General features: G+C 44.3%; 1 protein-coding gene across 3 annotated transcripts in view; it reads right to left on the bottom strand.

Annotated features, from left to right (window-relative positions):
* CHST11 (carbohydrate sulfotransferase 11) overlaps positions 1 to 22556 on the bottom strand; it is a 248841-nt gene that overhangs the window by 193582 nt on the left and 32703 nt on the right. Inside the window, exon 2 of one of the 3 annotated variants that reach the window (XM_070756297.1) lies at positions 3989 to 4032. The exons of the other annotated variants lie outside the window; for them this stretch is intronic. The gene's annotated coding sequence lies outside the window, so the exon portion shown is untranslated. The remainder of the gene's footprint in view (positions 1 to 3988; positions 4033 to 22556) is intronic. 3 annotated transcript variants of the gene reach the window in all.

Raw genomic sequence — 22556 nt, forward strand, 5'->3', positions numbered from 1 at the left:
TGGCTGAAAATTTGGGTGCATCTTATACTCTGAATGTAGCTTTTTTCGAAGCTTTTTTTTTCCAGCCCTAACTAGCTGCTAACGATCTTACCAGCTCTTACCTTGCAGGCTCTTCCTTTGTTACTCTCTGGAAGAATGTTTTTCAAGCCCTAAGTCTTTGCAGGGTTTTTTCCATTACTCTAACTTGCTCTGAAGAAGTTTCTTTCCAGCCCTAACCAGGTGCTAACAATGTTCCCAGCTCTTACCAGCTTGCAAGCTCTTTCAGTGTTACTTGCTCTGAATAAGTTTAAAAAAAAAAAAAACCTTAACCATGGGATAAAATACTGTGCTGAAGCTGACCAGAGTAAGGATGGTAGCCAGATGAATATCTGGTAAGCAGATTTTCTCCTCTATTTTCCTCCCCAAAAACTAAGGTACGTCTTAAACTCTGAAAAATACAGTACAGTATATCTCTCCAGTAAGCTACTCTGTCACTTCTTCCTAACTACAGTTAGTCTTCGACTTACAACAGTTCACATAGTGACTATTCAAAGTTACAACAGCACTGAAAAAAGAGACTTATGGGCATTTTTCACACTTATGACCATTGCAGTATCCTCATGGTTACATAATTTACATTCAGATGCCTGGCAACTGTCTCATGTAATCACCCTTTGCAACCTTCTGACAAGGAAAGCTTTGGGAAGTTAACATATGTTAACACTCATGTTACTAATTTAACAACTGCACTGTTTCACTTAACAAAGCCATAAAATGGGGCAAAATTCACTTAACAATTATCACATGGAGCAGTATAAATTTTGGGGTTCACTGGGGTCATAAATTGAGGATTACCTGTATATAGTCTATTAGTTCTTCTTTTGTGTACCTCAACCTTTACACGCATGCAATATTCCTAACATTCATTCATTCATTCATTCATTCATTCATTCATTCATTTATTAGATTTGTATGCCGCCCCTCTGCGTAGACTCGGGGCGGCTAACAACAATAATAAAACAGCATATGACAAATGTATTTAAAATAACTAAAAACCCTTATTAAAACCAAGCATACACACAAACATACCATGCATAAATTGTATAGGCCTAGGGGGAAAAGAGTATCTCAGTTCCCCCATGCCTGGTTCCAGAGGGTCGGGGCCGCCACAGAGAAGGCTCTTCCCCTGGGTCCCGCCAAACGACATTGTTTAGTCGACGGGACCCGGAGAAGGCCAACTCTGTGGGACCTAACTGGTCGCTGGGATTCGTGCGGCAGAACATACAACATAATACATATACGCACATATTTTCTGCCCCTAGAGTCAACTGTGTCTAATGAAAAATATACTGCAAGTCAGCGTCTCATGTCTCTCTGTAATGTTGCCTTGGAAAAGCATCTTCCTTGCCTGCAGCACTGCAAACCAAAATGCCATACACCAGATGTGCACTTTGGGCTCCCACTGAGTAAAGAAGCAATTTGAAGACTATAAATGTACAAAGGGCAGATTAACCACTCTATATAATTTCCATCCCTGGCATTAGGGTTTAGAGGTAGAACTCAAAAAAAATAATTGCTGTAAGATGCTGTTACTTACTACTAATCCTTCCCTGCTCTGGGCAGAATGTATACTGTATCTCAGAATATTTACCTGCTAATCCTATTCAATATCAGTTGATTTTAAATTATGGACCATTTCACAAACAAATAAATCGGTTGTGTACAGCAGATAAGAATAAAATCACTATTGCCTGTACAGTATTGTGTATTGCCTGGCAAAACTCCTTCCGTAGAAGATAATATGTGAGGAGCCTTTGATGGGCTTTGAGCCTGGTTCTTTTCTTGCAGACATAAAAAAGGCATAACAAAAAAAAACCACCAAAAATTCCTTGCTTTGGCATCAATCTAAATCAGTGTTTCCCAACCGTGGCAACTTGAAGATATTTGGACTTCCTCTCTTTCAGTGCAAATTGGGTGCTCTGGGGTGGAGCTCCATTTTCACTAACCCCTCCCCCCCCCGGGTCCAGGCAGTAGCCCACCCCTGGGTACAACTAAAGCTAAAAATCTAAATTGCATCATTTCTGCCTCCCTAAAATGTGTTATTCAGAAGCTTTCATTCATTAAAACAGCAATGAATGACAGAAATCAATGGGCCCATTGGGAAGATTGTGACTTGGAATGTAAGATAAATAATTAAAAAAAGACTGAATTAACAAAGATAATGGACATATACATTACTACTGTATTATTATTTTTATATACAAACCAAGGAAAGCCAAGATACCTTAAACAACTACCAAGAAATACATATAAATACAGTGTTATTTAAGAGAAAAGGAAAAGATGTAATATTTCTGGAAAAAAGCTGATCTGAACTTGTGTCCGTACCGAATTTTGCGGTGTTCAGTATGCCGAACCCGAACCCGAACTTTTTTCAAACTTCGGGCAAAGTTCGGGGTCGTGTTTGGCGTTCAGAGGTTTGACGTCACCGGCAGGTTGCTAAGAATGCCAAGGTGATCAGTTCCTGGATTCCATGGAATCCAGGAAGTGATCACCTTGGCGTCCTTAGCAACCTGCCAGTGACGTCAAAGCTCCGCCCCTGGAATCTCTTCATGGGAGGGATTCCCCGTTCGGGTTCGAGTTCGGGTTCGGCCGAACTTGCCGAACCCGAACACCGTTGGGTTCGCCCATCACTACACTAGAGCTGATTTATACATGCAGGGAAGGGAAGATGTAGGCTTTATTATGAATGACAGCATTCAAATGATTAAATAGCATTCATAATTTGAAGTCCAAATATCTTCAAGTTGCCAAGGTTGGGAAACACTGATCTAAATGATTACTATCAGTGTCTATCAGACTGAACTTCCATTGTCTTTTCACTTAACCTTCCTTTCCCTTCCTCTTCTCTTCTTCAATCTACTTTCTTTTACTTTCTCTCCCCCTTCCTTCTATAATTCCTAGTTTTTATCATTCTTATTTCACAGAGCATCTGGACAATCGTGACATTGGGTAACCTTTGTAATTAGATTCTCAGTGGCCTTTAATTACTGTGGCTTTTTTTAACCGCATAACAAATGTCCCTTGGGAAATGACTGGCTTATAAACAATTGCATAATTAATAAATACATCAAAGCACCAAAAATCTGGGTGACTGTGACAAGAGACAGAAAATGTCCAACTCTGCCATCACCTAGTGGTCTTTTGAATTTTGGCACTTCCAAATGTTGAAGCAGGAGAACAAAAGCTGGATCTCCCAAGCACCGGGCCAGCACTATAATGGAAAGTTGGACAATACCCAGGAAGGGAAGTACAGTGATACCTCGTCTTACAAACCCCTCGTCATACAAACTTTTCGAGATACAAACCCAGGGTTTAAGATTTTTTTGCCTCTTCTTCCAAACTATTTTCACCTTACAAACCCAACTACCACTGGGATGCCCCGCCTCAGGACTTCTGTTGCCAGCGAAGCACCCGTTTTTGTGCTGCTGGGATTCCCCTGAGGCTCCCTTCCATGGGAAACACCATCTCCGGACTTCTGTGTTTTTGCAATGCTGCAGGGGAATCCCAGCAGAGCAAACACGGGTGCTTCGCTGGCAACGGAAGTCCGGAGGTGGGGTTTCCCAGCGAGGGGAGTCTCAGCGAAATCGCAGCATCACAAAAACACGGAAGTCCGGAGGTGGGGTTTCCCATGGAGGGGAGCCTCAGGGGATTCCCAGCAGCGCAAAAATGGATGCTTCGACTGGCAAAAGGGGTGAGTTTTGGGCTTGCACGCATTAATCAATTTTCCATTGATTCCTATGGGAAAATTGTTTCATCCTACAAACTTTTCACCTTACAAACCTTGTCCCGGAACCAATTAAGTTTGTAAGACGAGGTTTCACTGTATTTCTTAGTACAAGTTATACATTGCCTTCAAGCAATCAGATAAAGGAACATTTCGGCATTACAGTACGGGAAAGTTTAATGCTAGCTATTTTTTAAAAACCCTTTTTTATCACCAACATACCAACTGATCAGATAATTCATCAGGAAGATGGAGCAGGAAGATTTCTGTAGAGATAGGTGAGAAAAAAAGTTTTGAAAGGCAAGTTGTTTAGCTAAAAAAAATATATTATTAAAAAAAAGAAAGGCAAGTTATTTAGCTTATTGTAATGCAGTTAAAACATCAAAAATGGGAGAGGATTATTGGCAGAGTTTTTAGAGAGGTTCAGGTACTAAATTAAATTGCCAGAAGTCACAAATCACCAACAACCAATCATAAAATGCCTCCTCTTTTCCATAGTCATAATAGCGCTTTAAAAAAAATTGGAGTAGAAATCAAAATATTAAAAATGAAATGGAATTGGGAAATATATATATTAGATCCCTCTAAAAACAAAGGGTTCAAGGAGTTATACAAGCATCCAGAAGTGGAAAACCTTAACTAAATCTGGTATTGATCATAAACGCAATTGGGCTGAATGAACTAAACCAGAAAATTACTGCATTGTCTAAGATCCATATTTTGCAAAATGTAATCATATAGGGGAGGATAACAGGCTTCTGAAATATTATTGAAGTGAACAGTGAACCGTTAGTTCTAAAATTAACCATTGACCTTATCCAGGGAAGATACATTTAGGTTCAATACAGACAAAAATGTAATATTAATGTTTTAAAAAATAATCTTAGCTTCGCCAGAAAAATATTTTTCAAACTAAGTTCATTTTGTGTTATCAACACATGCACTGCCACTCTATTCCTGCCCCCAAATTCTGTTAAGCCTGGATCTTGATTTGCAAAGGCTGCCCAACTCTGATATATAATGTTTCAACTTCCCATTGCTAAAGCATCACATTCATAGAACGAAGAAAGCAGTAATGACTCAGATCTTACATCTCTTTGGAATTTCCTGGAAATCTTCAATATAAAGAGAGAGTTCTGACAGTTTTCTGTGATGATTCTGTGAACTAGATTTCTCCGAAGGAGAAGAGACAGCATTGAGGCAAGATAGAAACATAGAAACATAGAAGACTGACGGCAGAAAAACTTTTTACTACCACACTGTGGGCATGGCTTATGCAGGACACCCTGTATTTTCTTTCAACTTCTTTCAGTGCAAATTGGGTGCTCCATTTTCACTACCCCACTGCGTCCCCTACCCATCTGGGCAGTAGCTCATCTCTAGTCACACGCAACCCCCGGCATCACTCCGCACCCAGGTCCCGTCGACTAAACAATGTCATCTGGCGGGACCCAGGGAAAGAGCTTTCTCTGTGGTGGCTCCGACCCTCTGGAACCAGCTCCCCCCAGAGATTAGGATTGCCCCCACCCTCCTTCCCTTTCGGAAACTCCTTAAAACCCACCTCTGCTGTCAGGCATGGGGAAATTGGAACATCTCCCCTTGCCCATGTAGTTTCCGTGTATGATTCGATTGTGTGCTTGTTTTTTATGTATTGGGGTTTCTTTTGGATTTTTTAACCTAAAACTGTAATTTAGATTGCTAAATATTAGATTTGTTACTATGTATTGTTTCTTACCATTGCTGTGAGCCGCCCCGAGTCTACGGAGAGGGGCGGCATATAAATCCAATAAATCTAATCTAATCTAATCACTCCGCACCCCCCAGGGGTGGTACCCCACTATTTGAGAAGCACTGTTCTAAATCAATACATACTGTATATAATCTGCATCATTCTGCAAAATTGTTTTTGGTAAGAAAACTGACAGTGACTGGAAATTGCAGCACCTTTTCCTCCTCCTCCTCCCCATGTCTATTTAGGAATAATGGTTTTAAATGGTTCCACCATGTAAAACACATTTGCAGTATATCAGGTCAGCCTGTGGAATAAATCTGAACCTTTTCCACAGCATGAATGCATAAGTGGCATCTATTGGGTGCAAACATTAACAGGGACTGGTATTAACAGAACCCTTTCATTGACAAGAAATTGGATCGCTTGCAGGCCAATTTACCAGCCAACATAGACTCTTCAATGTCCTCCTTTCATAAAAAGTAATGAAATACAGTGGTACCTCGAGATACGAGTTTAATTCGTTCCGGACCTGGGCTCTTAAGTCGAGCAGCTCTTATCTCGAACGACTTTTCCCCATAGGAATTAATGTAAATAATTTTAATTGGTTCCAGCCCTCAAAAAACTCACAAAGTTAGTCTAAATTATGCAGAAAGACATGTTTTTAATGAAGAAATGTACATGTACATATAAATGAATAATGAAGTTTCTTTCACTTAACTTGTAAACTTTCTTAAACTTTTAAATTTACATATGTTCAACTTCTCTGCCACCCAATCCTGTAGGACAGAGGTCCCCAACCCTTTTTGCACCAGGGACCGGCTTTAAGCGATCAAGAGAGGAATGGGTGAATGAATGGACGGAGGGTGGGAAGGAAGGAAGGAAAGAGGGAAGGGACAGGAACAGAGGAAGGAAGCAAGGAAACTTATGAAAGGGGAGAGTAAGAGAGGAATGAGTGAAGGGAGGGAGGGAGGGAAGAAGGTGGGAAGGAGAAAGAAAAGAAGAAATAGAGGAAGGGAAGGTAAAAGAGAGAAAGAAAAAGAGCAAGAAAGAAAGCAAGAAAGAAAGAAAGAAAGAAAGAAAGGGGGAAGGGACAGGAACAGAGGAAGGAAGCAAGGAAACTTATGAAAGGGGAGAGTAAGAGAGGAATGAGTGAAAGGAGGGAGGGAGGGAAGAAGGTGGGAAGGAGAAAGAAAAGAAGAAATAGAGGAAGGGAAGGTAAAAGAGAGAAAGAAAAAGAGCAAGAAAGAAAGCTGCAAGCACCCCCCCGAGCCCCCCAGGCCGGCTGCAACCTTTTAAAACACGCGCGCCGCTTCGCAGCTGTCTCCTGAAGCCGAACGCGGAAGTTAGCGTTTGGCTTCAGGAGACAGCTCCTTGGCGCTTGTATCTCGAATTTGGGCTTGTAAGTAGAACAAAAATATCTCTCCCCTCCCAGCTCTTATCTCGAGTTGCTCTTAAGTAGAGCAGCTCTTATGTCGGGGTTCCACTGTACTAGGTCCATCCAAATTCTGGCTAGCATTGTACATACACATCTTGCCAAAGTAACCTAAATAGAGGAAAATCAAAGAAGGAGACACTCACTGAGTCACAAACACACTGGTGTTTGTACTCGTATTAGTACATTGCATACTCGTTCACATCCAACTATTTATGAATGTGTGTTAATAAATTATAGAATTTGAGTCCATTTTTAGCCTGAAACCCTAATTCTATTTTGTCAAAGGAAAATCCCATGGATAAGACTACAATGTCAATCCATTTTGTGTGTGGGGAGGAGTGATTGTATAATATTGTGTTTATTTTATATATAATTATTATATTATTTTTATAAATACTCCATGTTAAGAGAGTGAAGAACCCTTGAATTTTCAAGGACATGCACAAAGGAAAAACGTGGGATTCCAGCAGATATGAGTAATTATTCAGTGCTACAAAACAGATATATTAAAGTGTATAAAATAGTGTTTACTTTATAAATAGCACAGTCAAGTTAAACCGTCAATATCTCTCAATGCAATAATAATATTACAAGCCTGTCTTTGTCTTATTTATCAGACCTACATTACAGCTTACAAATCCATCAAACTAACACAGAACTTACTACATCAGTCACAGTGAATCAGCAGAAGGAACAGAGAGAGCAGAGAGAGAGAATCATGCTTTCTGGCTCCCTCTTATGGCAATTTGCAGCACTACCTCTTAAAGCTATAGTACTTCAATACAAACAAATATTCATCGTTAACTTATTTATATATTGCCAACCCAACTGTTTGTACATAGTACTAACATTCCAGTTTGGTATTGTGGTAATTTCTAACTCACCTAGAAATCAGGAGTCTGTGAATTTTTGTAATGGAACAGAACAATAGAATTAGAAGGAACTTGGAGGTCTACTGGTAAAACTTCCAAGTTAAGCAGGAGATACTAGACCAGGCAGGGGTGTCAAATGCAAAGCCTTTTGCACTACTCAAGTAACCCTGAGGACATAGATAAGTGGTCTCAATGTGGTCTCAATGAGTCTCTTAAAAAATGTAAATGACCAGCTGTCTGCAAGGAATATAAATTTTTCCATTCTCCACCATCCAGACAGAACAGAAGAAGCTTCTTGGATGAGAAATGAAATGTCCGTAAAGAAAAAAAATAAAGTTTTTTCAGAAGTTGTCTTCCGAAAAAGCACCTTTTGGGACAACCATAATCTGGATAACTGAGAATCTCCATGGAACAAAAGCAGTCCATGCTCTTTGCATGGTTGACTTTAACTTCAAAAGTGGGATGGAAACTTCCCTGCTAACGCATCTTCTTCATCTATGACCTGCACAGTAGTAGAAGCAGATAGTAGCCCAAGAAGCTTCTGGGCAACATAAAGCCATCCGATCTAGTCTTTGTTCTGTTTTCACATGATGTCTGTAATCAGCAATCTGCTGCAAAACATTGCAGGAAATAAAAACGAGGTCTCTATCTTGGAAGCTTTATACCTATTATTGCTTTGGTTGGAGGTGGGGGGTCTTGGAATGGAATTTAAGGAGAAGGGTGGAAGGAATGGAGAAATTGATATTGATACAAAAAGATATTGACAAAATTGAACGGGTCCAAAGACGGGCTACAAGAATGGTGGAAGGTCTTAAGCATAAAACGTATCAGGAAAGACTTAATGAACTCAATCTGTATAGTCTGGAGGACAGAAGGAAAAGGGGGGATACAGTGATCCCTCGAGTTTCGCGATCTCGATCTTCGCGAAAACGCTATATCGCGATTTTTCAGCAATTGTTACCATCTCGATCTTCGCGAACACTATATCGCGATTTTCCCCACCCGATCAGGTCACTCTCTTCCTTCCTTTCTCATCTTTCTTTCTCTCTCTCTATGTTGCTTCTTCCTCTCTCACACTCTCTTCCTCCCTCTCTCATCTCTTTCTTTCCTTCTCTCTCTTTCTCTCCCCCTCTTGCTCTCGAGCGGCCGCCTAGCAGCTGATCTGCTCGGCAGCGCAGCAGCAGCGAGGAGCCGAAGATCTTCGGCTCCTCGCTGGTGCTGCGCTGCCGAGCAGATCAACTGCTAGGCGGCCGAAGGAACGTTCCCTGGGTCTTCCCCGCCGCCTCGGATCCTCGCTGATGCCCGCCCGCCGTTTGCCGCTCGCCCCGTTCGGCGGCCGCACGTCCCGTTCGCCCGCCGCTCGCCCCGTTCGCCAGCTGCTCCCCTCGTTCGCCCCCCACTCCCCTCGTTCGCCCCGCCGCTTGCCTCATTCGCCCGCCGCTCCCCTCGTTCGCCCCCCACTCCCCTCGTTCGCCCGCCGCTCCCCTCGTTCGCCCCCCCACTCCCCTCGTTCGCCCGCCGCTCGCTTCGTTCGCCCGCCGCTATCGAACTTGCTATCGAGCCTGCTAATGAAATCCAACCCGCAGCGGCCCTTTCCCTCTCCAGGCTGCGGGAGGGGTCCGGAGAACAATGCCTGGCGCCGCGCTCCCGGCTGGGCTTTTTCCCCCCATTTCCCCTCGGGTGGAATTTCAGACCCTCCGCCGGTTGGATTTCATTAGCAGGCTCGATAGCAAGTTCTTCCTCCCTTTAGAAAGCCCCGCAGCCTCCTCCGTCCGGCGAGGCCGCCAGCGAGGACCCGCAAAGCCGCCGCCGCCGCAGCGAGGCCAAGCCGCCCGCTCACACGGCACGGGCTCCCAACACAGCGCCGCTCAGCCCGCCCTCGGCGATGCCTCCGCGGATCTGCAAACCCAGCCGAGCGACGCCTCTGGTCTGGGCGAAGGCAGTGGGCAGGCCCCGCCGCAGCAGTCCCCGCGGGCACCGCGCGCCAAGGGCCGGCCAGGCCGCCGGCCAACAAAGGGGGCTCCCTCGCCTCCCTCGGGCAGGTTTACAAAGGCAGCGCGGCAACTTGGAGCCCGGCACGCCCCACAGCCCTCGCCTCGCCCGCCCCCCGCCTGGCCGGCGCTCCGGCTACCCCCGGCTGAGGAAGAACCGAGTAGCCCCCCGCCCTCCCCCGCCCGGCTCCCTTCAGCCCCCCGGGGCCAAGCGGGCGGGGGGGCGGGCGGGACTTCGCCTGTCTCCGCCGCCAGCATCGCCCCTCCGGCGGGCCGGCCTCCCCCGCCCGCCTCTGCTGCAGCCGCCGCCGCCTCCCCGACTGGCACAAAAGGGCCCCGCCCGCCCCGCCCCGAACCTTACCTTGCGAGTTTTTGGCTGCGGGGGGAGAAGTAGGATTTTCCTAACTCCCTCCCCCTGCAGCCAAAAACTCAAAGCCTGTATCCTGCCGCCCGGTTTACCCAGGACACGAGCGGCGAAGTGACTTGGAGGAATGGAAAGTCCAAACCGCCCGGTTTCAGTGGGGTTTCCCCGTTGCCCAGGGATTCCTTCGCCCGAACGGAGGTGGCTGTGGTGGGTTCAGGAATCCCTGGGCAACGGGGGAAACCCCACTGAAACCGGGCGGGTTAAGCCTCCTTCGGCGACTGCGGAACTGCTTGCTGTCAACTTTGCACTGGGCAAAGAACTCTTCACCTCCCGCCAGGCACGGACGAAAGGCGTGGAAGTCTATTGTAGCAGCTGCTACAGCGGAGACATTTGGGGGGGGGGGAGGCAGGAGGCAGGAGATCCGGCCCTTCACTTGCCCTCCCAGCAAAAGGCAAAGCCGCGCAGCTCCCCAGCCGCCAAAGGAGGCTTAACCCCACCCCTCTGTCCCACCCATCGCCCGTGGCCGGCAGAAAAGCGGGGATAGGCAGGAGGAGGTTATGCCGGCCACGGGCGATGGGTGGGACAGAGGGGTGGGGTTAAGCCTCCTTTGGCGGCTGGGGAGCTGCGCGGCTTTGCCTTTTGCTGGGAGGGCAAGTGAAGGGCCGGATCTCCTGCCTCCTGCCTCCCCCCCCCCCCAAATGTCTCCGCTGTAGCAGCTGCTACAATAGACTTCCACGCCTTTCGTCCGTGCCTGGCGGGAGGTGAAGAGTTCTTTGCCCAGTGCAAAGTTGACAGCAAGCAGTTCCGCAGTCGCCGAAGGAGGCTTAACCCCACCCCTCTGTCCCACCCATCGCCCGTGGCCGGCAGAAAAGCGGGGATAGGCAGGAGGAGGTTATGCCGACCACGGGCGATGGGTGGGACAGAGGGGTGGGGTTAAGCCTCCTTTGGCGGCTGGGGAGCTGCGCGGCTTTGCCTTTTGCTGGGAGGGCAAGTGAAGGGCCGGATCTCCTGCCTCCTGCCTCCCCCCCCCCCCAAATGTCTCCGCTGTAGCAGCTGCTACAATAGACTTCCACGCCTTTCGTCCGTGCCTGGCGGGAGGTGAAGAGTTCTTTGCCCAGTGCAAAGTTGACAGCAAGCAGTTCCGCAGTCGCCGAAGGAGGCTTAACCCCACCCCTCTGTCCCACCCATCGCCCGTGGCCGGCAGAAAAGCGGGGATAGGCAGGAGGAGGTTATGCCGACCACGGGCGATGGGTGGGACAGAGGGGTGGGGTTAAGCCTCCTTTGGCGGCTGGGGAGCTGCGCGGCTTTGCCTTTTGCTGGGAGGGCAAGTGAAGGGCCGGATCTCCTGCCTCCCCCCCCCCAAATGTCTCCGCTGTAGCAGCTGCTACAATAGACTTCCACGCCTTTCGTCCGTGCCTGGCGGGAGGTGAAGAGTTCTTTGCCCAGTGCAAAGTTGACAGCAAGCAGTTCCGCAGTCGCCGAAGGAGGCTTAACCCGCCCGGTTTCAGTGGGGTTTCCCCGTTGCCCAGGGATTCCTGAACCCACCACAGCCACCTCCGTTCGGGCGAAGGAATCCCTGGGCAACGGGGAAACCCCACTGAAACCGGGCGGTTTGGACTTTCCATTCCTCCAAGTCACTTCGCCGCTCGTGTCCTGGGTAAACCGGGCGGCAGGATACAGGCTTTGAGTTTTTGGCTGCAGGGGGAGGGAGTTAGGAAAATCCTACTTCTCCCCCCGCAGCCAAAAACTCGCAAGGTAAGGTTCGGGGCGGGGCGGGCGGGGCCCTTTTGTGCCAGTCGGGGAGGCGGCGGCGGCTGCAGCAGAGGCGGGCGGGGGAGGCCGGCCCGCCGGAGGGGCGATGCTGGCGGCGGAGACAGGCGAAGTCCCGCCCGCCCCCCCGCCCGCTTGGCCCCGGGGGGGCTGAAGGGAGCCGGGCGGGGGAGGGCGGGGGCTACTCGGTTCTTCCTCAGCCGGGGGTAGCCGGAGCGCCGGCCAGGCGGGGGCGGGCGAGGCGAGGGCTGCGGGGCGTGCCGGGCTCCAAGTTGCCGCGCTGCCTTTGTAAACCTGCCCGAGGGAGGCGAGGGAGCCCCTTTGTTGGCCGGCAGCCTGGCCGGCCCTTGGCGCGCGGTGCCCGCGGGGACTGCTGCGGCGGGGCCTGCCCACTGCCTTCGCCCAGACCAGAGGCGTCGCTCGGCTGGGTTTGCAGATCCGCGGAGGCATCGCCGAGGGCGGGGCTGAGCGGCGCTGTGTTGGGAGCCCGTGCCGTGGGAGCGGGCGGCTTGGCCTCGCTGCGGCGGGCGGCGGCTTTGCGGGTCCTCGCTGGCGGCCTCGCCGGGCGGAGGAGGCTGCGGGGCTTTCTAAAGGGAGGAAGAACTTGCTATCGAGCCTGCTAATGAAATCCAACCGGCGGAGGGTCTGAAATTCCACCCGAGGGGAAATGGGGGAAAAAAGCCCAGCCGGGAGCGTGGCGCCAGGCATTGTTCTCCGGACCCCTCCCGCAGCCTGGAGAGGGAAAGGGCCGCTGCGGGTTGGATTTCATTAGCAGGCTCGATAGCAAGTTCGATAGCGGCGGGCGAACGAGGCGAGCGGCGGGGCGAACGAGGGGAGTGGGGGGCGAACGAGGGGAGCGGCGGGCGAACGAGGGGAATGGGGGGGAGAACGAGGGGAGCGGCGGGCGAACGGGGCGAGCGGCGGGCGAACGGGATGTGCGGCCGCCGAACGGGGCGAGCGGCAAACGGCGGGCGGGGCATCAGCGAGGATCCGAGGCGGCGGGGAAGACCCAGGGAACGTTCCTTCGGCCGCCCAACAGCTGATCTGCTCGGTAGCGCAGCAGCAGCGAGGAGCCGAAGATGAGGTTTCCCCGTTGCCCAGGCAAAGGGGAAACCCCATCTTCGGCTCCTCGCTGCTGCCGCGCTACCGAGCAGATCAGCTGTTGGGCGGCTGAAGGAACCTTCCCTTGGTCTTCCCCACCGCCCACACGCAAACTTCACCATCTGCGCATGTGCGGCCATGAAAAAAATGGCCGCACATGCGCAGATGGTGTTTTTACTTCCGCACCGCTATATCGCGAAAAATCGAGTTTCGCGAGGGGTCTTGGAACGGAACCCTCGCGAAACTCGAGGGATCACTGTATGATCGAAACATTTAAATATATTAAAGGGTTAAATAAGGTCCAGGAGGGAAGTGTTTTTAATAGGAAAGTGAACACAAGAACAAGGGAACACAATCTGAAGTTAGTTGGGGGAAAGATCAAAAGCAACGTGAGAAAATATTATTTTACTGAAAGAGTAGTAGATCCTTGGAACAAACTTCCAGCAGACGTGGTAGATAAATCCACAGTAACTGAATTTAAACATGCCTGGGATAAACATATATCCATCCTAAGATAAAATACAGAAAATAGTATAAGGGCAGACTAGATGGACCATGAGGTCTTTTTCTGCCGTCAGACTTCTATGTTTCTATGTTTCTAAATTAAGGGAAAGGAATTCTTGGCTATCCAAGAATACTGGTGTAAACGTTAGCCATAAATTTTTCCAATGGAAAAGGATCATTTTGGTGCCCAAGGAGAGAAGCCAGAAAGTGATGTGCTTAAATCTTTTCGAACTGACTGCTCTTCCAATAATTTTTCCAGAACGTTAATTAGAAACCACTAGTCCTCCATAGGTCTCTATAATGAAACACTGTAAGATGGGCAGGAGAAAGAAGCATCTAAAAAGATGCTTGGGAACTTTTGCAAATTGTGCCTAAAATGATTGTTTCTACATATCCTTTAACAAACAGAGAAAGGTTTGTTTATTTCTTTATAACCCATGCTTCATGTTTTTATAAATAACTTGGATGACAAACTTGCTTAATTACCCCACAACAGGATAAGGTGATAAGGTGCCTGACATTGAGGTCCTCTCCAGAGCAGGCCTGCCATCAATTCCCACCCTGCTGTTGAAAGCCCAGACATGCAGGGCTGGCTATGTTGCTAGAATGCCAGACCATCACATCCCTAAACAGCTCCTCTATGGTGAGCTGCCTAAAGGAAAGCAATTTATTTATTTTATTTATTTTATTTATTTTATTTAATAGATTTGTATGCCGCCCCTCTCCGTAGACTCGGGGCGGCTCACAACAATAACAAAGACAATGTAAGAACAAATCTAATAATTTAAAAAAAACAGTAAAAACCCCATTATTAAAAGCAAACATACACACAAACATGCCATGTATAAACTGTATAGGCCCGGGGGAGATGTCTCAGTTTCCCCATGCCTGACTGCAGAGGTGGGTCTTAAAAACTTTACGAAAGGCAAGGAGGGTGGGGGCAGTTCTAATCTCCGGGGGGAACTGGTTCCAGAGGGTCGGGGGCCGCCACAGAGAAGGCTCTTCCCCTGGGTCCTGCCAAACGACATTGTTTAGTCGACGGGACCCGGAGAAGGCCAACTCTGTGGGAGCTAACCGGTCGCTGGGATTCGTGCGGCAGAAGACGGTCCTGGAGATATTCTGGTCCAATGCCATGAAGGGCTTTATAGGTCATAACCAACACTTTGAATTGTGACCAGAAATTGATCGGTAACCAATGCAGACTGCGGAGTGTTGGAGTAACATGGGCATACCTAGGGAAGCCCATGATTGCTCTCGCAGCTGAATTCTGCACGATCTGAAGTTTCCGAACACTTTTCAAAGGTAGCCCCATGTAGAGAGCATTACAGTAGTAATGCATGGGAGACAAAGGAAACAATACAAACACATGTTGAAATCTTCCTTCAAGTCCCTCGGTAGTGACACCCCCTCCTGGGAAATCCTGGCACAAGATCGATCAACATGGCACATACTGATCCATCATGGATGCCAGACATCTGAGGCCAGAAGAACATGCATAGCATCATCTAAGTGCCAAAGCCCACTGCAACAATATCACCAAAAAGGCTTCTAGAGTTGTTAACCTGATCCTACACAGCAATCTCACACTACTCACCAGAGCCTACAAAACTTTTGCCAGACCCATCCTTGAATACAGTTCATCTGTCTGGAACCCATACCACATCTTGGACATAAATACTCTTGAAAATGTCCAAAGATACTTCACCAGAAGAGCCCTTCACTCCTCCACTCGAAACAGAATACCTTAAGAAAGTAGACTAACAATCCTGGGTCCAGAAAGCTTAGAACTATGACGCCTAAGACACGATCTAAGTATTGCCCACAAGATCATATGCTGCAACGTTCTACCTGCAAATGACTACTTCAGCTTCAATCGCAACAACACAAGAGCACGCAACAGATTCAAACTTAATATTAACCGCTCCAAACTTGACTGTAAAAAATGTGACTTCAGCAATCGAGTTATCGAAGCATCGAACTCATTACCTGACTCAGTAGTAACAACCTCTAACCTCCAACATTTTTCCCTTAGACTTTTCCTTAGAGGTCAGTAATGGGCATACATAAGTGCACTAGTGTGCCTTCCGTTCCCTGCCCAACTGTCTCCTTTATTTCATTTATCTTTTCTTCCTTTCATCTATCTTCTCCTCTATTTTTATATCTTTTCCTTTACCCTTTTCTTTATAAATATTACTAAGTCTATTCTCTTCAATGTGTATTGTGTATTGGACAATATATATATATATATATATATATATATATATATATATATATATATATCAAGAATAGTCCTAAAAATGCGAGTTCCAGGTACGTGTGTGAATGATGAGGCAGCAGCCATCTCGATCACCGGAACATAGAAACTTTAATAAAACCACTTAGCTTTCGTTAGCGTGCTGCTAACTTCGTCAGAGTATTAAAAATGGCATTTTTAATACTCTGACGAAGTTAGCAGCACGCTAACGAAAGCTAAGTGGTTTTATTAAAGTTTCTATGTTCCGGTGATCGAGATGGCTGCTGCCTCATCATTCATATATATATATATATATATATATATATATATATATATATATATATATATATATATATATACACACACACACACACACACACACACACACACACACATATATATATATACATACATATATATATACATACATAAAAATAAAAAATAAAAAATAAAAAATAAAATAAAATAAAATAAATAAATAATAAAATAAAATAAAATAAAATAAAATAATAAAATAAAATAAATAAAAGTCCCGCTAGACAACATAAATAAAATAAAATAAAATAGATGAGAAGCGAGCACTCCGCAAAGCCAGAGCTGCAAATGCTGTGACAATGGTGCCCATATATGTCTGCCCAACATGTAGCAGAACATTTCGTGTCCGTATAGGCCTTAGTAGCCACCTGCGGACACATCGCATACAGCCCACAAACCATTAGATATCAAGGTCCTCTTCGAACATGATAGACGAACATCATCACCCCACAACAAGAACTCCATGAAGTGTGTTGGGCAGAAGGAGAATGAGTGGCCCAGAGTCACCCAACCAGTTTCCATGAATAAAGCAGGACTAAAACTCCCAGCCTATTGTTTTCTAGACCAGCACCTTAATCACTCAACTAAATTGGCTCTCATGTCAATATAATGTATACAGCTCCTCGGGGTGGTCACCTGGAGGTTCGCAGGGGTTCAGAAGAACCCTCTAGCTAAGTTTCTGTACAGTTCAGAGAACCCTCAAATCCCACTCCTGACTGGCCCAGATGCATCCCAAGCGGGTGAACAGAGTCTCCAATTGCCGGCATTATTTGGCTGAACTGGGAGCAACCCATTGCTGATGCGTACAACCAGTGAAAGGCTACCAAAATTTTTACTACCACACTGTGGGTGTGGCTTATGCAGGACTCCCTGCATTTAATTTCAACATCTTTCAGTGCAAATTGGGTGCTCTGGGGTGGAGCTCCATTTTCACTACCCCCCCCCACCGTCCAGGCAGTAGACCACCCCTGGGTACAACTAAAGCTAAAAATCTAAATTGCATCATTTCTACCTCCCTAAAATTTGTTATTCAGAAGCTTTCATTCATTAAAACAGCAATGAATGACAGAAATCAATGGGCCCATTGGGAAGATTATTTTTAAAATTAACTTAAATATCAGATTTGTTTATATTGTTTTATTACTGTTGTTAGCCGCCCCGAGTCTGCGGAGAGGGGTGGCATAGAAATTGGATAGATAGATAGATAGATAGATAGATAGATAGATAGATAGATAGATAGATAGATAGATAGATAGATAAATAAGATTGTGACTTGGAATGTAAGATAAATAATTACAAAAAGACTGAATTTACAAAGATAATGGACATATATATTACTACTTTTGTATTATTGTTTTTATATATAAACCAAGGAAAGCCAAGATACAATGGCCTTAAACAACTACCAAGAAATACATACTGTTAAATATGCATTGAAGCAATGTAAATAGTTGGAATTGTGTTCAGCGTCTCTGATTGGTTGAGACTTTGACAGTTGGGTTTCGGCGGGAAGTTAAAGAGTATAAAAGGAGCGTCTGGCTCTGTGTAAAACCAGTCACGTTGCTTGCTGAAGTCACTTTCCAATAAGAGCTGAACCAAATAAAGAAATTCTTTGGAACCGACTGCCTCAGACTTTTCACTGGCGACGTCGGACCGTCGAACCTACGATCTCCCACCATGGACAACCTGTCTGTCGGAAGAGCTCCTGACTTCTTCGACCCAGAAAAGTCCACCTGGGACAACTACATATACAGTACAGTGTTATTTAAGAGAAAGGGAAAAGATGTAATATATCTGAAAAAAGGCTGATCTGAACTTGTGTACTAGAGTGCACATGCAGGGAAGGGAAGTTGTAGGCTTTATTACGAATGACAGCATTCAAATGATTAAACAGCATTCATAATTTGTTCTTTGAATGCTGACAATGTCAGGTTGTGTGGCTGAGAATTTGAAAGATTTAAAGCAAATATTAGATAACCTCTACCATCTAAAATACGGTAGGGGACAAGGCTCTAAAGAGGAGTGCCTGGAAAAAAACATAAACAAACAGATGAATCTGACTGCCTTGGGTGAATTTAATAAAGACAGGAAAATGAAGAAATTTTAAGACAGGCATATGTGAATCAAAAGATAATGGGTTGTGCATGGTCCATGGCAAGGCGTGAATGTTTGTCAACAGAAACTGCTTGTAAGTGCATGGTTACATCCATTTTGATGTATAAGAGTAAGAGTTGGGTGTGTCACAAGAAATATACAAATCAATCACATGGCACCAGGAATAGAATATGTAAGAAGTATCTACAATAAAAAGAGAAGAGATGGGGCAAAGAAATGGATGCTGAATGAATGTGAATGTTAAAAATATATAGAACAAACAATGCTGGAATAAACTAGATTTAGGTATATTTGCTTTTCTTTACTTGAGTCATTAATAGCACTAACTTACTAATTCTTATTTCTTTCCATGCTTTTTTTTCCTCTTAAACATTTTAAAATAAAATAATAAAACCAAAAGAAAATACAAAGTAATAAGAGAACAAGGAACAAATAATGGGTAGTCCTTCAGTTATAACAGTTCATTTAGTGACTGTTCAAAGTTACAACAGCACTGAAAAAAGTGGCCAATCATTTTTTTCACGCCTATGACCATTACAATAGCCCCATGGTCACCTGATCAAAATTCAAATCTTTGGCAACTGACTCATATTTAGGATGGTTGCAGTGATCATTTTTTGTGACCTTCTGACCAGCAAAATAAACGAGGAAGCCAAATTCACTTAACAACCATGCCAGCAACTTAATGACTGCAGTAATTCACTTAACAACCCCTTGGCAAGAAAGATTGTAAAATGGGGCAAAATTTACTTAACTGTCTCATTTGCAACAGAAGTTTTGGGGTCAGAAATGGTCCGAAATTAAGGACTAACTGTAATGAAATGCAAATGGAATAGAATTTGAGATATCAAAAACCTTTTCAATATATAGTTGAGTAGAATAGAATAGAATAGAATAGAATAGAATAGAATAGAATAGAATAGAATTCATTATTGGCCAAGTGTCATTGGACACACAAGGAATTTGTCTTGGTGCATATGCTCTCAGTGTACATAAAAGATATGTTCATCAAGAATCGTAAGGTACAACACTTAATGATGGTCCAGGTACAAATAAGCAATCAAATGATATTAGGAACCAGACAATGTAAATTGTAAGGATACAAGCAACAAACATGTTTAAAAAATTATTTAAGCATGGTATAAAATACAAGATGAAAATTCCTATTAAGCTTTAAACTAAAGATATCTAATTAACACAATATAAGTTGCTAACTCTTTTCAGCGTTTTGCATAATTGTGCTTATCCCAAAAGGGAATACTGTAGTATGACTGGCATTACACTTCAGCATAAATAAGTATACAATGCCTTCTCTAATTAATTTTTTTAAATTCTATCAAACATAAACACTGTTTTATGCCAGCATCAAGTACATCTATTATATGCTTCAAGCTCTAAAATATGAGCAATTATTTGCTGTCATGCTTAATATTTAATCTTCCCATTTCTGACATGGTTGTTATATTACAGATTATTAGAGAATGCATGCTCAGTTGACATTTGCATAGTTATGTACAGAAGCAACAATTGATACAAAAGTATGTCTGTAACTCTAGGTTTTGCATGATTGAATTGACGGGTTCAAATTGCTAAAGTCTTTTTACATAATGATGGCAAGAGGATGAGAGAACCCAATTATGAATATTTCTGACTATATCCACACTGTTCCATTATCCACTTTGTGCTTCCTTATCACTGTACCCAAAGGGATAAGTTTGTGACGCTAATTAAAATCCAGCAATTATTTTTCATTCTTTTCATTGCACTGATAACTTTATAAAAGGGTTTTCCTTCAGTTAACCAAGATTTTTTTTCTACATTAAAACTCCCAATAGGCTGTTTCAAGAGAGGAACCACTAAATATTTTCAATTTCTATAACTGAAAGTGAAATTAGAGGAGTATTCCACATGGGACTTAATACAGCCATACTTTATCTACCAAAGTATTCATATGGACAAAAACTTCTGATAAAATTAATTTACAAATGTGAATTCAGAAAATGTCCCCTACAATTCCCGCTTCCTATAGAAAAGAAAACACCGGGAGCCACAAAACCCTTTTGACATCTAAAATGAAGATAACGCTGCATATATCATTTTTTAAACCTTTATGCAATGTATAAAAAAACTTTAGTGTGTTGCATTTATGAAATCAATGACCTGCTGCTACAGAGAAAAAACATTTTTATTTCTGCGTTCAACAAAAACATTTTTAACTCCCCCCAAAAAAGATAGGTCAGAAAGCTCAATAAAACACATGCTGGCAGCTGTCAACCATTGGTGGTTGTGATGCATATTTTGAACGACAGGAAGCTACAGCAGAGGGATAAAAGAGCCACATATGTCTCCAAAACCACAGGTTTCTGTCCTACTCTATTCAACAAGGTGTACTGCAACTTGTTCTATATGGTTGAAATTTGTAATGGCTTGTCCTCAAATTAGTCACACACTGTAGCAGAAAGCAGATTAATTGTAAACTATATAGAAACATAGAAACATAGAAGACTGACGGCAGAAAAAGACCTCATGGTCCATCTAGTCTGCCCTTTCCTGTATTTTATCTTACAATGGATATATGTTTATCCCAGGCATGTTTAAATTCAGTTACTGTGGATTTACCAACCACGTCTGCTGGGAGTTTGTTCCAAGGATCTACTACTCTTTCAGTGAAATAATATTTTCTCACGTTGCTTTTTATCTTTCCCCCAACTAACTTCAGATTGTGTCCCCTTGTTCTTGTGTTCACTTTCCTATTAAAAACACTTCCCTCATGAACCTTATTTAACCCTTTAACATATTTAAATGTTTCGATCATGTCCCCCCTTTTCCTTCTGTCCTCCAGACTATACAGATTGAGTTCATTAAGTCTTTCCTGATACGTTTTATGCTTAAGACCTTCCACCATTCTTGTAGCCGGTCTTTGGACCCGTTCAATTTTGTTAATATCTTTTTGTAGGTGAGGTCTCCAGAACTGAACACAGTATTCCAAATGTGGTCTCACCAGCGCTCTATATAAGGGGATCACAATCTCCCTCTTCCTGCTTGTTATACCTCTAGCTATGCAGCAAAGCATCCTACTTGCTTTTCTACTACCGCCCGACCACACTGCTCACCCATTTTGAGACTGTCAGAAATCACTACCCCTAAATTCTTCTCTTCTGAAGTTTTTGCTAACACAGAACTGCCAATGCAATACTCAGATTGAGGATTTTTCATTTCTTCAGAAAAATAACACTAGCATACAAATTAATATTAAAAGCACTTGTAAATGCCACCTGACACAATATATTCAAACATGCTGAATGCGTGTCAGAATAATATAAGCAAGACATATTAGTCCTCTTAACTTTATAGACGTTTTCTGTCAATCTCACCAAATATGCTTGTAAGACATTTCACCTCAAAATACCTTCTCCAATTTATAGAGAAATATCTCTATATTTCTCTATATTGGTGGAATATCTAAACTGCTCATCACTGACTACACCAAGATTTTCCAGGAAGTTAGCAAGATGGCTATGTAAAAAATGCAATAGATAGATAGATAGATAGATAGATAGACAGACAGACAGACAGACAGACAGACAGACAGACAGACAGACAGACAGACAGACAGACAGATATAGATTGTTCTGAGTTTGGGTTTTGCCCCGTGTAATATTTTGAGTGTCTATGCGACGTTTCGGTGAAATCACATTCACCATCATCAGGCTGAAGTTATAAGCTTCATGCTGCTGTAAATATTTACAGCAGCATGAAGCTTATAACTTCAGCCTGATGATGGTGAATGTGATTTCACCGAAACGTCGCATAGACACTCAAAATATTACACGGGGCAAAACCCGAACTCAGAGCAATCTACATACATATACCCGTGAAAATCTACGAAAACAAATATATATATGACGGTCTTGGTATATTCGGGTTTCTTCCCGTTTTTATATATATATATATATAAAATTGCATTTTTTAAATAGCCATCTTGCTAACTTCCTGGAAAATCTTGGTGTAGTCAGTGATGAGCAGGGTGAGATATATATGGTATAGAGAAAAAAACTTGACGTGGTAGAAAAAAACTAACTAGTTTTGAAACCAGCATGCCTAATTAACTATAAAAAAAGCTCAAAAATCAAACTCAACAGAAATTGTGTTACAAATTGTTCCCCAGTGTTATTCTTCAAAGAAATTATTCATCTTAGCAACAACTAGAGCTGTTTACAAATCTCAATAATGAAGTCGGAATCTTTGTTCTGCTGCTAGTGAGAAAGAGAGGGGGGGAATACTGTTTGCATAGCAAGTCAGAAGGACTATATAAATGTTCATTAACAAAAAAAAATGAGCCTTGGATGCATTTGTTC

The sequence above is a fragment of the Erythrolamprus reginae genome, chromosome 6 (genome assembly GCF_031021105.1).
Source record: "Erythrolamprus reginae isolate rEryReg1 chromosome 6, rEryReg1.hap1, whole genome shotgun sequence".
Classification (NCBI taxonomy): Eukaryota; Metazoa; Chordata; class Lepidosauria; order Squamata; family Dipsadidae; genus Erythrolamprus; species Erythrolamprus reginae.